The sequence below is a fragment of the Babylonia areolata genome, chromosome 10 (genome assembly GCF_041734735.1).
Source record: "Babylonia areolata isolate BAREFJ2019XMU chromosome 10, ASM4173473v1, whole genome shotgun sequence".
NCBI classification, from domain to species: Eukaryota; Metazoa; Mollusca; class Gastropoda; order Neogastropoda; family Buccinidae; genus Babylonia; species Babylonia areolata.
The window spans coordinates 33,550,265-33,565,264 of record NC_134885.1 but is presented as its reverse complement, the minus strand read 5'-3'; positions in this window follow the sequence as shown (position 1 = coordinate 33,565,264).

Below are 15,000 nucleotides of genomic sequence, written 5' to 3'. Positions count from 1 at the left end.
GTAGCGTGTATGGATTTGTCCGAACGCAGTGACGCCTCCTTGAGAAAGTGAAGCTGAAACTGAAACTGTTGTTTGGTTGTTTTTTTGTTGTTTTTTTTGTGTTCATTGTTGTTGTTTTGTGTTTTTGTGTTCATTGTTTTGTTGTTTTTTGTGTAGTTTTTTTGTGTTCATTGTTGTTGTGTTTTTTTTTGTGTGTTTTTGTGTTCATTGTTTTGTTGTTTTTTTGGTGTTTTTTTTTGTGTTCATTGTTGTTGTTGTTGTTTTGTGTTTTTGTGTTCTTTGTTTTGTTGTTTTTGTGTTTTTCTGTTCATTGTTGTTGTTTTTTGTGTGTTTGTGGAGTGTTCATTGTTGTCTTTTGTGTGTGTTTTTTGTGTTCAGTGTTGTTGTTATTTTTCCAATGAAGAAAGCCTCGTGTTGAGCACTTTGAAAAGATAAGTAAAGGCGAAAAGAAAAACACAGAAAGAAAAAGAGGAAACATGTTCTCCACGGACTTGCTTGCAGCTGAGGCCACAGAAAAAAAAACAACCGAAAAATAAAGAAACAAAAAAACACGAAAATAATTGTGCAAGAACTACCAGGCCAATCACGTGCTGTCAGCGAGAGGAAATCATGGGTCAGTGTCTTGATAAGTGCCGAAGTTCGAGTGGCTTTGCTACACATCAAGGGTCAGAAAACACACGTGTCGTGTGTGTGTGTGTGTGTGTGTGTGTGTGTGTGTGTGTGTGTGTGTGTGTGTGTGTGTGTGTGTGTATGTGTGTGTTTGTGTGTGTGTGTGTGTGTGTGTGTGTGTGTGTGTGTGTGTATTCATTCTCTTCTCCCTCCCTTGATTCCTCTCTCTCTCTCTCTGTTCTTGTTTTGTCTTTCTTTACCTAGGACCAGTCAGCTAATCAATTGAATGCATGTTGTTGTTGGTGATTTTTTTTTTTTAAATCCCCAAATGAATTTCATGAAAGCAGTTCCAGAAGACAATTTCTTAAGATTAAATACGCACGTTAAAGATCCTGTAATCCATGTCAGCGTTTGGTGGGTTATGGAAACAAGAACATACCCAGCATGCACACCCCCGAAAACGGAGTATGGCTGCCTACATGGCGGGGTAAAAACGGTCATACACGTAAAAAGCCCACTCGTGTGCATACGAGTGAACGCAGAAGAAGAAGAAGAAGAAGAAGAATTAATAATTTTTAGGGTCGACTACATGCAACATGTCATTAATTTTCTCATACTGATGCATCCATTGCGAAACACGATGAATATTCCGTTTGAATACGTGCAATGATTTAGGACGTTAAAATATAGGATATTTACTTAGTCAGGAGTGAAAGTGTCAGAGGACATTACCCAACTGCAGCAGTCAAAGTGCCAGAATAAAATTATATAACAATTATTTAGAACGCTAAAATAGGACATTACCCAACTGCAGTAGTCAAAAATGCCAGAATAAAATTATATAACAATTATTGAGAACGCTAAAATAGCACATTACCCAACTGCAGCAGTCAAAGTGCCAGAATCTGATTCTGTTCATCCACGTGTGCACACTACCAGGAGAGACCCCGACCCCCCCCCCCCCCCCCCCCCCCCAGATCCTCCACCGTCCAATCCTGTTTATTGCCGCCGGTCTGACGCCGAAAGGGGGGGTGGGGTGGGTGGGGAGAAGAGGTCTCTTGAGGGCTGGCTGCCATTTCGGATCGCACCCCTTCTGGCCCAGGAGGTGGGCTTTTCCAGCCCTCTCGATCAATCAATCAATAGGCCCCGCTAGCAATCCTAGCCAAGGTCCTTGGGCCTAGTGTTAGCTTTCTGCTGGGAAATGTGGCATGGAGGGGTTGTTGGGGGAGTAGTAGGAGGCTGGAATAGAAGGAGAGAGAGCTGTGGATGGAGTGAGAGTGAGGACAAAGGGGGGCGGAGGGGGGGGGAGGTTGAGGGGGGGGGGGGGGGAGGGGGTGTGAAGAGAGAAGTGGGGGTTGAGGCTGGAGGGAAGGACACAGTGAGAACCTAGAAGCTGATATCACACAAGGTTGTCTGCATGTTATCTGATTTGGGTAGAGGGCTGGGTGGGGGGTGGGGGTGGTGGTGGAGGAGAGGGTGCTTAGGAGGCTATGGTGTGTAAAGGGCGATGTGAAGCGGGGTGGTGGTGGGTGGCGGGTGGGTGGGGGTGGGTGGAGGAGAGGGTACTTAGGAGGCTATGGTGTGTAAAGGGCGATGTGAAGCGGGGTGGTGGTGGGTGGGGGCGGGGGGGGGTGGGGGGGGGGGGGGCATGCGGAAGCGGAAGGGATTGAGAGGAAGGATAGGAAGGAGAGCGCAGAGAGAATAATTATAAAAGCTCCACTCCGCGATGTGCTGGCTGCATGATGGTGATACAAAGTATCTCCCAAACACTGGGGAGTTTCCGCTGCGTTAGTTCTCTCGTCGTCGCTGGTACCGAGGGTGGTTGGTTGGTGACTGAGCTGAATGAATAAACTGCATGGCCTCCTGAGGATGTATGGTGCCCAGTGGGCGGACATGACAACAGTGACTCCTCGCTGTGACCCCCCGTAGCATGCATGAATTTATTCATTTGTACTTTTGTCATGTATGTATGATCACGTTTGTCATGTATGTATGATCATGTTTGTCATGTATGTATGAGGTGGGCGTGGAGGGTTCCTGGGGGGGGGGGGGCGGGGGTTGGGGGGGGGGGGGGGGGAAGCATGACCCTGCATATAGCCAAGAGCTCGCTTTCAAGTGCTATCATCATAATGACTACCACCACAGCAAAATTCGTCAGTAGCAAATGACATGTTTCGCACTGGTCGGCGCTTTCAGCAGTTGACCACTGGCAGCTGACTTGACCTCGCGCATAATGCCGCCGGGAACTGATGCAAATTTGAGCACATGAATTGGAACTTGATTAAATCACTGATAAACTTCGGCACAGAAATGCGGTAATATTATGATGTCAATGAATACAATTTTAGCAAGTAAAGTATACAGAATACTTTAGGTATCCAATGATTTATTTGTCAGTAACTTGCAATACAAGAGATGAAACGGAATAGCGCGATGAGCCACGATCGTTGCTTTCCCTGTGAAGCGCGATGGGCCACGATGCGATCGGCCACGATCGTGGCTTTCCCTGTGAAGCGCGATGGGCCACGATGCGATCGGCCACGATCGTGGCTTTCCCTGTGAAGCGCGATGGGCCACGATGCGATCGGCCACGATCGTAGCTTTCCCTGTGAAGCGCGATGGGCCACGATCGTGGCTTTCCCTGTGAAGTGCGATGGGCCACGATCGTGGCTTTCCCTGTGAAGCGCGATGGGCCACGATCGTGGCTTTCCCTGTGAAGTGCGATGGGCCACGATCGTGGCTTCCCCTGTGAAGGGCGATGGGCCACGATCGTGGCTTCCCTGTGAAGGCAATGGGCCACGATCGTGGCTTTCCCTGTGAAGTGTGATGAGCCACGATCGTGGCTTTCCCTGTGAAGGCGATGGGCCACGATGGGCCACGATCGTGGCTTTCCCTGTGATCGTGGCTTTCCCTGGCTTTCCCTACGATCGTGGCTTTCCCTGTGAAGGCGATGGGCCACGATCGTGGCTTTCCCTGTGAAGTGCGATGAGCCACGATCGTGGCTTTCCCTGTGAAGTGCGATGGGCCACGATCGTGGCTCTGTTTACATAAGGTCCAACATCGTACAGCTATACTCGGCAGCCTTCGTAAAACTGCCTCGTTCTGGTGTTACTGCCTTCCTGCTTGTGTTGCACGAACTTTGACCGAGTTTACAAGTCCAGATCTTCGTAATTTTTGTAAACAATGAGTGACACTGAAGTTGACAAAGCTCAGGAAATGAGTGACCTTGTCACCAGTGATGATTCGTTTGCTGACAGGGATTCTGATGAAAACGGTTTTGTTATTTTGACACTTGGGCATTTGTCAGTAACTTGCTTGTTGTTCATTCAGTTTTGTGTCTCCAGCCACAAAAACTGGGGGGTGGGTGATGGGGGTGGGGAGGGGTGGTAAAGTGGGTTAGGCATGGATCTATTGCGATTTCTTGACCAAATCAAGCTAGAAAACTGGAAATTATTTTGATTTAAAGCTCAATTTACCTTCAAGGGCCGCTAATCTGAGAACCTAGTTCACGAAATATGGTATGGACAGGGCTGCTAAATATGTCTTCATGGCTGTCTTGCGCCCAAATTATTACAACTGCCACAGCAGAGCAGAGCACAACACAGCGCAACACAGCACATTGCAGCACAACAGAACACAACGCAGCACTGACAACGCAAAGCAACGGAGCAGAACACGACATGACACAGCACAATATATAGCACATCACAGTATCAGTATCAGTATCAGTAGCTCAAGGAGGTGTCATTGCGTTCGGACAAATCCATATACGCTACACCGCATCTGCCAAGCAGATGCCTGACCAGCAGCGTAGCCCAACGCGCTTAGTCAGGCCTTGAGAAAAAAAAAGAAGAAAAAGAAAAAAAAAAAAGGTGAATAAATAATAGATAAGCTTACACAAATGAAAAAATAAATAAATAAATAATAACTATAATGTAAAAGGATAAATACATAAATAAATAAGATAACAATGATGATAAATAAGCAAATAGATGTAAAACATGAAGACACACATTCACATATACACCCACACATGCATAACAGATATGCACCGAACATGCAGTTTCACAGATATGAAAGCACAGTCAAATACATATAAACGTACATGAGCTCCAACACACACACACACACACCACACACATTACCCTGCACCTCCTCTACCCCCCTCCTCCACGCACTCATTTCTAGTCTACGTATCACAGCTTCCACGGCACACACACACACACACACACACACACAGATGAACACTTACTTGTACAAGCACACACACATATGCCCATATCTCCACACACATATATATACAAAGAGATATATAAACGATCACATCACAACACATCACAGCACATCACGGCACATCATTGCGCAACCAACAGCAAAGCACAACATAACACACAGCACAGCACGGCACAACATAACGCCGGCAAACACGGTGCAGTGCAGCACAGCATGACACAATACGACGAAACACAACCCAATGATACACAACATAACGAACATAACCACAGCACAGCACAGCACATACAGCACTGTACTGCACAGCACAGCGTAACACAACACAACACAACACAACATAACATAACATAACAAACACAAACACAGCCCAGCACTGCACTACTCTGTACTGCATTGTTGAGCATAACACAACACAATAAAACACAACCCAACACAACACTACGAATATAAACACAAACACAGCACAGCACAACACAGCACAGCACAGCACAGCACAACACAAACACGAACTCAACACAGCAAACACGAACACAAACACAGCACAGCACAGCACAGCACAACACAAACACGAACTCAACACAGCAAACACGAACACAAACACAGCACAGTATAGCACAACACAACATAACATAAACACTAATGAGCACAAACACAGCACACCACAGCACAGCATAGCACAGCACAGCACAAACACTACACAAACACGAACACAACACAGCAAACACAAACACAGCACAGTATAGCACAACACAACACAGCACAACACAACACAACACAACACACAACCATCGGGTGACCCAGCCGAACAACCCAATTATATTTTGGCCGACTGCCATGAAGGGGGAGAACAGTTGCTGTGCCGATGGGTTAGGTAGGGTTCACCATCTGGCCACGTCTGAGTGGTTTGTCACACAGCCAGAAGGGGGCACTCTGTGTGTGTGTGTGTGTGTGTGTGTGTGTGTGTGTGTGTGTGAGTGTGAATGAGTACACGAGTACGTGCATGCGTATCTGTGTGTGTGTGTCTGTGTGTGTGTGTGTGTGTGTGTGTATGTGTGTGTGTGTGTGTGTGTGTGTGTGTGTGTGTGCATGTGTGTGTGTGTGTGTGTGTGTGCATGTGTGTGTGTGTGTGTGTGTGTGTTCCTGAAGCAGTGTTTTAAAAAAAGGCGGGGTTACATAGGGACATAAGGTACTGAAGTTCGGTCAGCCAAGAATGATTCAGAAACCTGTGTTTTTTGTGGTCAATCTGTTAGATGGTTTCTCTGAAGAAACACACACACACACACACACACACACACACACACACGCACGCACGCACGCACGCACACACACACACACACACACACACGCACGCACGCACGCACACACACACACACACACGCACACGCACGCACACACACACACACACACACACACGCACGCACGCACGCACACACACACACACACACACACACGCACACGCACGCACACACACACACACACACACACACACACACACACACACGCACGCACACACACACACACACACACACACACACACACACACACACAACAAAACAAAGAACAGACGGATACAGTCGTCTGGTTAGTTACAGAACTGTTTGCAACAAAGTCATGAACTGCAGTTGATCTTTCCTGGGGAAGAAACGGTTTTGTTTAAATAATATAGGCGAGATAAAAGTCTTATTAATTCCTTAAAACAATCCATTTGAAACACTTAATTAATTAAAGCAGATATGTACAAATTCTGCTATTGACACGATCAAGTTTGCATACAGTTCAGTGAGAACACAATCAGTTAAAAACTTGCCACACAAGCAAATATTCATACAGGTACTGTGTCGAAAATCCACAGGCCGCGTGAGCAATAACTGGTCACCCCCCTCCCCACCACACACCCTCAACCCTCCCTCCAGAAAAAGAAAAAAAAAGAAAAGAAAAGAAGATACATATGTCATTGCCCTCGGATACAAAGTCACTGTGAATCAACGCCACAAGTTTCTTACTCCCTCGGGTTGGGGAAGGTTGTGGTTGGTTTTTTTGTTGCGGTATGCTCAGTTGCAAGTCTTTCCATCATGCGATACACATTAAGATGTATGATAGTCAGTCGTTTTGTGAAGGACTATGACTCTCAAACAAGGAGGCAAGATTGCATTGGCATTTAGTGCTGCAGCCTTGGTGGCTAGGTGGCCCTTGGGAAGTATCCCAACGCCGGCTGTCCTAAATTAAAATCCTCTTGGCTGAGAGAGTGGGGATGTAACTTGGGCAAGATACTCTCCATTATAATCAAATTCTATAGCCAAGATAGTTGGGACAGCAGTTGTCTCCTCTGCTATTCTGATGGTCATAGTAGGACACGACTGACTGACTATATACTTGACCGACTGTGACCATCACTGATAACAGCAGAGGAAGCAACTGCTGTCCCGACTATCTGGGCCAAAATCTGATTTATAGTGGAGACTGTCTTGCCCATGTTTCATCCCCACACTATCAGCCAAGAGGGTTTTAATAGGGCAACAGACGTTGGGATAGTCCTTCCCTAGAGGCCAATTATAGCCCTTAAGGCTGCAGCACTAAGAGCCAGTGTTACCTTGCTTCCTAGATTTGAGAGTTATAGTCCTTTTGAGAGTCATCGTCCTTTTGAGAGTCACAGTCCTTTTGAGAGTCATAGTCCTTTTGAGAGTCACAGTCCTTTTGAGAGTCATAGTCCTTTTGAGAGCCATAGTCCTTTTGAGAGCCATAGTCCTTTTGAGAGTCACAGTCCTTTTGAGAGCCATAGTCCTTTTGAGAGCCATAGTCCTTTTGAGAGCCATAGTCCTTTTGAGAGTCACAGTCCTTCTCAAGAGACTAAAGCTGTAAATGACTTCCCGTTGTAGTGGAGAAACCTATTGATAATACAGCTTTCACTTTGCTGTTGGCCAACTGAACAGTAAGTTTATGTCCGATGTAAGCCGAACATTGGGACCTTTATGACAAACTTCGTCAACAACCTGCGCTCAACGCCTTTTAGTCCGGGGCTGAAAATATACCCGCAGTCTTGCCAAAATAGTCCCTCTTCTCTCTATTTCTGTCCACAGAGTCTGCAGCATTCCACTCTACACGTATTTATTGGTTCCGTCTTTTGTCGTTTTGGTTCAGAGTTATGCATGTGTATGATGTGCAAGTTATGAGTGACAGCGCTTTGATTCGTCTGTGGACTGACAAAATTCAATATTACATAACTATGTTATTGTTATTGTTATTGCTGTTGTTGTTGTTGTTGTTGTTTCATTGCTATTGTTGTTATCATCATCATAATCATCATTATCATCATCATTGTTCTTATTGTTATTGTTATTATTATTATCAAATTATTAAGGATCATTGATATGTTAAAGCTCTTGTAACTTGCTCTTCTCTTGGCTCATCACTGAACAATTCACGTCAACACCGTCCATGTCGGCAGTCCATCCCCTTCTTCGCCCCGCCCCTCCCCTCCATACACACACACACACCCTCCCCGAACTCCCCAGCCACCTCCACCACACACACACACACACACACACACACAAACACACACACGCAAACACACGTAAACACACACACACACACACACACACACACACACACACACACACACACACGCAAACACACACACACACACACACACACACACACACACACACGCAAACACACACACACACACACACACACACACACACACACACACACTTAGTTTTTAAAGCAGTTGTGGTGTGCGAAATGATCATGTACAAGTTGTAATTTTATGTATGTGTGTGTGTGTGTGTTAATTTAAATACAGAGGGAGGGAGGAGGGGTGGGTGAAAGGACGGTTGCCCACTACTTCCGAAAAAAAAAAAAAAAAAAAAAAAAAAAAAAAAAATTTCCGCCGTGACAGAGGACACCCGGAAAGCCCTCTGTTGAAAGAGTCGTGTTCAGATTTTTCTTCCACACAAGGATACGTGACGCCAGTACTAAGCTTCACTCCGCTGGTCAGCCACAATGCCATCATCCGTGCCAGCAGCTGACAGGGTTTCAATTTCACTGAGTTTCAAGGACCGGATGTCTCAAAAGGCACGGAATGATCCATAATATTATGCTGCACCGCGTCTATGTAAATTACAACATATATATGATAGTCAATCGTGTCCGACTATGACCATCAGAACAGCAGAGGAGGCAACTGCTGTTCCGACTATTTTGGGGCGAGAATTTGATTATAGTGGAGAGTGTCTTGCCCAAGTTACATCCCCACTGTCTCGGCCAAGAGGGTTTTAGGACAGTCGGCGTTGGGATGGTTCCCAAAGGCCAACTAGCCCACAAGGCTGCAGCACTAAGAGCCAGTGCAATTTTGCCTCCTAGTTTGAGAGTCATAGTCCTTCACAAAAGACTAAGTTGTAAATGGTTTCCCATTGACTGGAGGTGTCTGAACTTCACATCACCTAACTCCCTGGTCAGGCGGCCATGAGACCTAAGGTTTGTGCAGCTGAATTAATAATAAGAAATTAAAGAAAAAATAATTAAACAAAATAACTTACTTCCGTCCGGCTCCCGTCATAATACCGCGTGGCAAGTAGGTCAGCAACCAACAAACTTAATAAAGACAAGAGAGGCAAGGCCTTCAAGACTCACTTGTGATACACTTAAAAAAAAAAAAAAAAAAAAAAAAAAAAAATCCAAGCTTTTTATGTATTGAGTATAATTTCAAAATGTAATGTTTAAGATGAGAAAGATCAGTTTAAAGCAAATGAACTCCCCTAGCATTAATTACAGAGTAATTTCCCTTCCCCCCCCCCCCCCCCCCCCCCTCTGCACCAAAACGTTTGCAAAATAAATAAAATTTCCATGCTTAGCAAAAGAAGTTCCTGTTTGAACAAAAAAATGATAATAATGACTGCTCTTGTTGTTGGGTCAGAATATCAGATCAAAGTGCCAAGTTTAGAGAATACAAAAAATATAAATATAACAGTAAATGCAGTTTGCATATAATTAGGCTTTTTTTGTGCCTATCCCAGAGGTGCAATATTTTTTTTTAAACAAGATGACTGGAAAGAACTGATTTTTTCCTATTTTTGTGCCTAATCTGGTGTCAACTGACAAAATATTTGCAGAGAAAATGTCAATGTTAAAGTTTACCACGGACACACAGACAACCGAACACCGGGTTAAAACATAGACTCACTTTGTTTACACAAGTGAGTCAAAAATACATGGTAAAGTCTTGTTGTTGTAGCATCCTAAATTCAGCAACCTATTTTTACTTTAACGGTGATTTTTTTTTTATGCCATGCATGTACGAAACGATAATTATTATTACCATTTCGGTAGATGTTGTAATCCTGTTTCAGTGGATTTCGACTCTTCTTCATACTGAGGTCTATTTATTCAATTTTGTTGCGGATTCAGTCACTTAACTAGCGTGCCACCATCTTGCTTTTTCCAGCTTTGGTCCAACAAACCATGAAAATGTAAGCAGTGGGTGAGATAGTATAGGAAGGAAAAGGTGCACAGACTGAAAAGGCGAATGATTGTAATCTGAAGAGAAGAACTGATGAGAATGGGCCATTTTCAGGGAACTTAGGCGCACCAGCTCACACGCGCGTGCCAAAAAAAAATGCACACACACACGCACGCACACACACACACACACACACACACACACACACACACACACACACACACACATACACACACACACATACACACACACACACGCAAACACACACACACACACACACAAACACACACACACACACACACACGTTCACACACACACACACACACTCACGCTCACACAACACACACACACACACACACACACACACACACATTCACCCCTATCCTTTTATCCCCAAACGCTTTTCTTTTCCCTAACCGCGTGAGAGGTGACGTACACACCAAGAAAACATGCCATCCCTGTCCCCCGCTGAACACACACACACACACGCACGCACACACACACACACACACACACATACGCATACAGACACACACACGCATACACGCATACACACACACACACACACAGACACACACACGCACGCACACACATACGCATACAGACACACACACGCATACACGCACATACACACACACACACACGCACGCACACACACACACACACACACACACACACACGCCCACACGCTCTCTCTCTCTCACACACACACACACACACACACACACGCTCACACACACACATACATACACACACACACACGCTCACACACACACACACGCACATACACACACACGCACACACACACGCTCACACATACACACACACACACACACACACACACACACACACACACACACACACACACACACACACACACACACACAGAGGGGGGGGGGAGGGGAGGAAAGGGAGAGAAAAAGACTGAGGAGGAAGACATCAATATCGGAGCATCGCTACTTCCACGTCCCTCCAACTAACTGGTTCCCTCCCACCCCTCCCCCACACACACACACACCCATCCACCCACCCCAACTCTGCCAATAAGAACCCCCCACCCCCCACCCCCACCCCCACCTCCATCACACTCTGCAGATAAGAACAGCGTCCCCCTCCCCATTCCCCTACCCACCCACCCCCCGCGCCCTCCCCTCCCCCCATCCCCCAACTGCCCTCGCTCCCTCCCCGGCAAACCCACTCTCTGCCCTCCCCTCACCCCACCCCCACCCCCTCCTCCCCCATAACTCTGCAGATGCCGAATACTGACTGACTGCCAACAGAAAATCGCCAGAGGCAGTCCGTTCGTGTGTAGAAGTGGACCCAGGGAAAAATCGAACATGGTGTTGTTACCATGACGGCAGGCGGTTACCATGACAGCGGGATAACCCGGGCCCAAAGACGGCCCTAGTAGCTGCTATGGGGACTGTAGTAGTAGTAGTAGTAGTAGTTGTAGTAGTATGTTTCTGCGGATTTAGAATGATTTAGTGGGAGGGGCATGGGGAGGTGTGGGCGGGGTGGGGGTGGGTGGGTAGGGGTGAGGGTATGGGGGGTGAGATGGTGGTGTTGTGGCAATGATGATGACTTGACCACTACTGACCACCACAGGGGAAATTCCTTTCGGTTCCGTCGAGACAACGTGATAGGGGCTGTTTGTTTTTGTTCTCTGCTGACCGACCTGTAGATTTAGCTATTTTCGATGACAGTAGTAGCTGTAGTAGTTGTAAAAGTAGTAGTAGTAGTAGTGGTGGTGGTGGTGGTGGTGGTAGTAGTAGTGGTATTATCTGTACTTCTTTTTATCACAACAGATCTCTCTGTGTGAAGTTCGGGCTGCTCTCCCCAGGGTGAGCGCGTCGCTATTCTACAGCGCCACCTTTTTTTCTTTTCTTTTTTTTTCCTACGTGCAGTTTTACTTGTTTTTCCTATCGAAGTAGATTTTTCTACAGAAATCTGTTTTGATAATACAAATACAATACAAATATACACTCCAATGAGTGATATTCGAACCCACGTTCTCAGGTGCCGGTTGTCAGTTCGATCGTCACACACTGACCACTTCGCTGCCAAGGCGATTACTGCTACATTTTATCTTTTCTCCCCGTTCCGTTTCATTTTGCTGTATTATTTATTGACAACCGGCACCTGAGAACGTGAGTTCGAATATCACTCATTGGAGTGTATATTTGTATTGTATTTGTATTATCAAAACAGATTTCTCTGTGTTAAATTCGGGCTGCTCTTCCCGGGGAGAGCGCGTCGCTGTACTACAGCGCCACCCATTTATTATCTATTAAATTTTATTTATTTATTTATTTATTTATTTATATTTTTATTCATTGATTAATTTATCTATTTATTTCTTTATCTATCTATTTATCTGTATATTCATTTATTCATTCGTTTATTTATTTATTTATTTATCATTTAGCTATTTGTATATTTATTTGTTCATTTACCTTTTGTTTATTTTCCTTTTCCAACGAAACTGAAACTCCTTTCCCTGATTCGAAGCAAATCGTATTGTGATCTAAAGACAAGAGCATCAAAATGACTGTCTTTGGCAACAACAAGAGTTGGCTGTCAACGTCCCGACCAGCGTGTTCGGGTTTTGCATAAGTCATTCATCTGCTCGTTTCTCTCTCTCTCTCTCTCTCTCTCTCTCTCTCTCTCTCTCTCTCTCTCTCTCTCTCTGTCTCTGTCTCTCTCTCTCTCTCTCTCTCTCTCTCTCTCTCTCTCTCTCTCTCTCTCTCTCTCTCTCTCTCTCTTAATGCTGTGTTCATCCAAGAATGGACTGGTGGATGAAAACACTATACGTAGTTTCGCTTTGTTTCTCTCTAAAGCATTTCATTTAAGAGAGACACTTATATCCTAGTTTTATTGGAGCTTGTTATGGAATATGCTGCACTGTTTGCATTAACAATTACAATGACACATACAAAAACAAAATTTTGTTGTTGCCCCCTGTTCATATGGGGCTATGGCCTTGACTGAATAAACCATCTCTCTCTCTCTCTGTCTCTGTCTCTCTGTCTCTGTCTCTCTCTCTCTCTCTCTCTCTCTCTCTCTCTCTCTCTCTCTCCCTCTCTCTTAATGATATGTTCATCCAAGAATGGAATGGACTGGTGCTGTCAGAGACCGTGATAGATATGAAATTTATAGATCGTTTAAGACTGTCTTTGAAAAAAAGAGAGAGAGATTTTGGATATGGATACCTATTGTTTCCGCGTTGCCATTACACAAATAAGATTCAACGTTATACCACTCAACAACAATGTACATCGATACAGCCAATCCGATCAAGACAGAGCATGCCCATTTGGTAGGAATGAAGTTGAGAACGAGCAGCACTTTTTTTTTTTTTTTTTTTTTTTTGTTAATTCAACTGCATCGTATATGAAGATTTAAGGAAGATAATATTAAAAGAATCGGCTATGACTCCCCTTGCATGTGTTACTTGGAGCAAAACAAATTTCAATCATGGACATAATGTATCAAGATATATTTTCCATGCTAACAATACTATCGGTATCGGTATCAGTAGCTCAAGGAGGCGTCACTGCGTTCGGACAAATACATATACGGTACACCACATCTGCCAAGCAGATGCCTGACCACCAGCGTAATCTGCAGTCAGTGATCAAGCATGGTGAAGTACTATATAAAACCAAATTTCTATATGATGGGCACATTGTTTAAGTAGTTATTCATTCAGTTTGTGCTTGTTGTTGTATTTGTTGTTGTTGCTATGGATAACACAATGTTATATGCAACCTCACCGATCCACCCTTCCCCATTGTATTGTGGCCCAAGGCCGATGTACATTAACTCTCTCCATACGAACGGCGAAAGAGACGATGTAAACAGCATTTCACCCCAGTTACCATCATCAAAATATTGCAAGCGGAAGGCTCTTATACTGAAGAAGGTGAATGCTGACAAAGAATACCACAATTCTGACGACGGAAGCTAAAGGTTGGGTCATTCAGACACCCACTGGACATCCGAGGGGTCTGTGTAGAGGAGAAGAGAGGACTGGCCGTACTGAGTGAGTTAAACGTTCCTATCTCTCTCCCTCTCTCTCTCTCTCTCTCTCTCTCTCTCTCTCTCTCTCATTTTATTATCCATTTTAAAACCAGATGTGTTACTGTAACGTATAATGCATGAATCAGGTCCACTCGCTTTTAGTGACGCCTTCCACGAAATTGAAACAATTAATACTGACTGAATGTCTTGTCGATCGTTGACATTTTTATGTGTAGTTTTATGAAAGTGAGACTTGCAGAAACTCTGTACATGCTGTTACCTTTTAGTGCACTAAAGTGTCCAGCCATCATATTACTGACAGTACTCTGACGGGGGTTAGGGGGAGTGGGGGTGGGTTTGGGCCGGGGGCCTGGGGGCGGGGGGGGGGGGGTCATAGCGTTTTTTCCACATGAACAATACTCTTGACAAATGGGCGTTGAGGGTTGTGTTAAGAGGATTATTCTCTCTGTCCTATGTGGTGGAGAATGTAGAACTATTATCATAAATAATGTATGGATCTCGTGGGGATTTTACTAATGGTCAGGACTGACTGACTCATGGGGAAGAACCGTTCTCATCTCAGTTCTGGTGAGGACGTTGATATGGGATGACCATCAATTTGTCATGCGAAGGACCAGCGAACGGTGGTGGGATTGGAGTAGTTAGTGGCATTTGGGGTG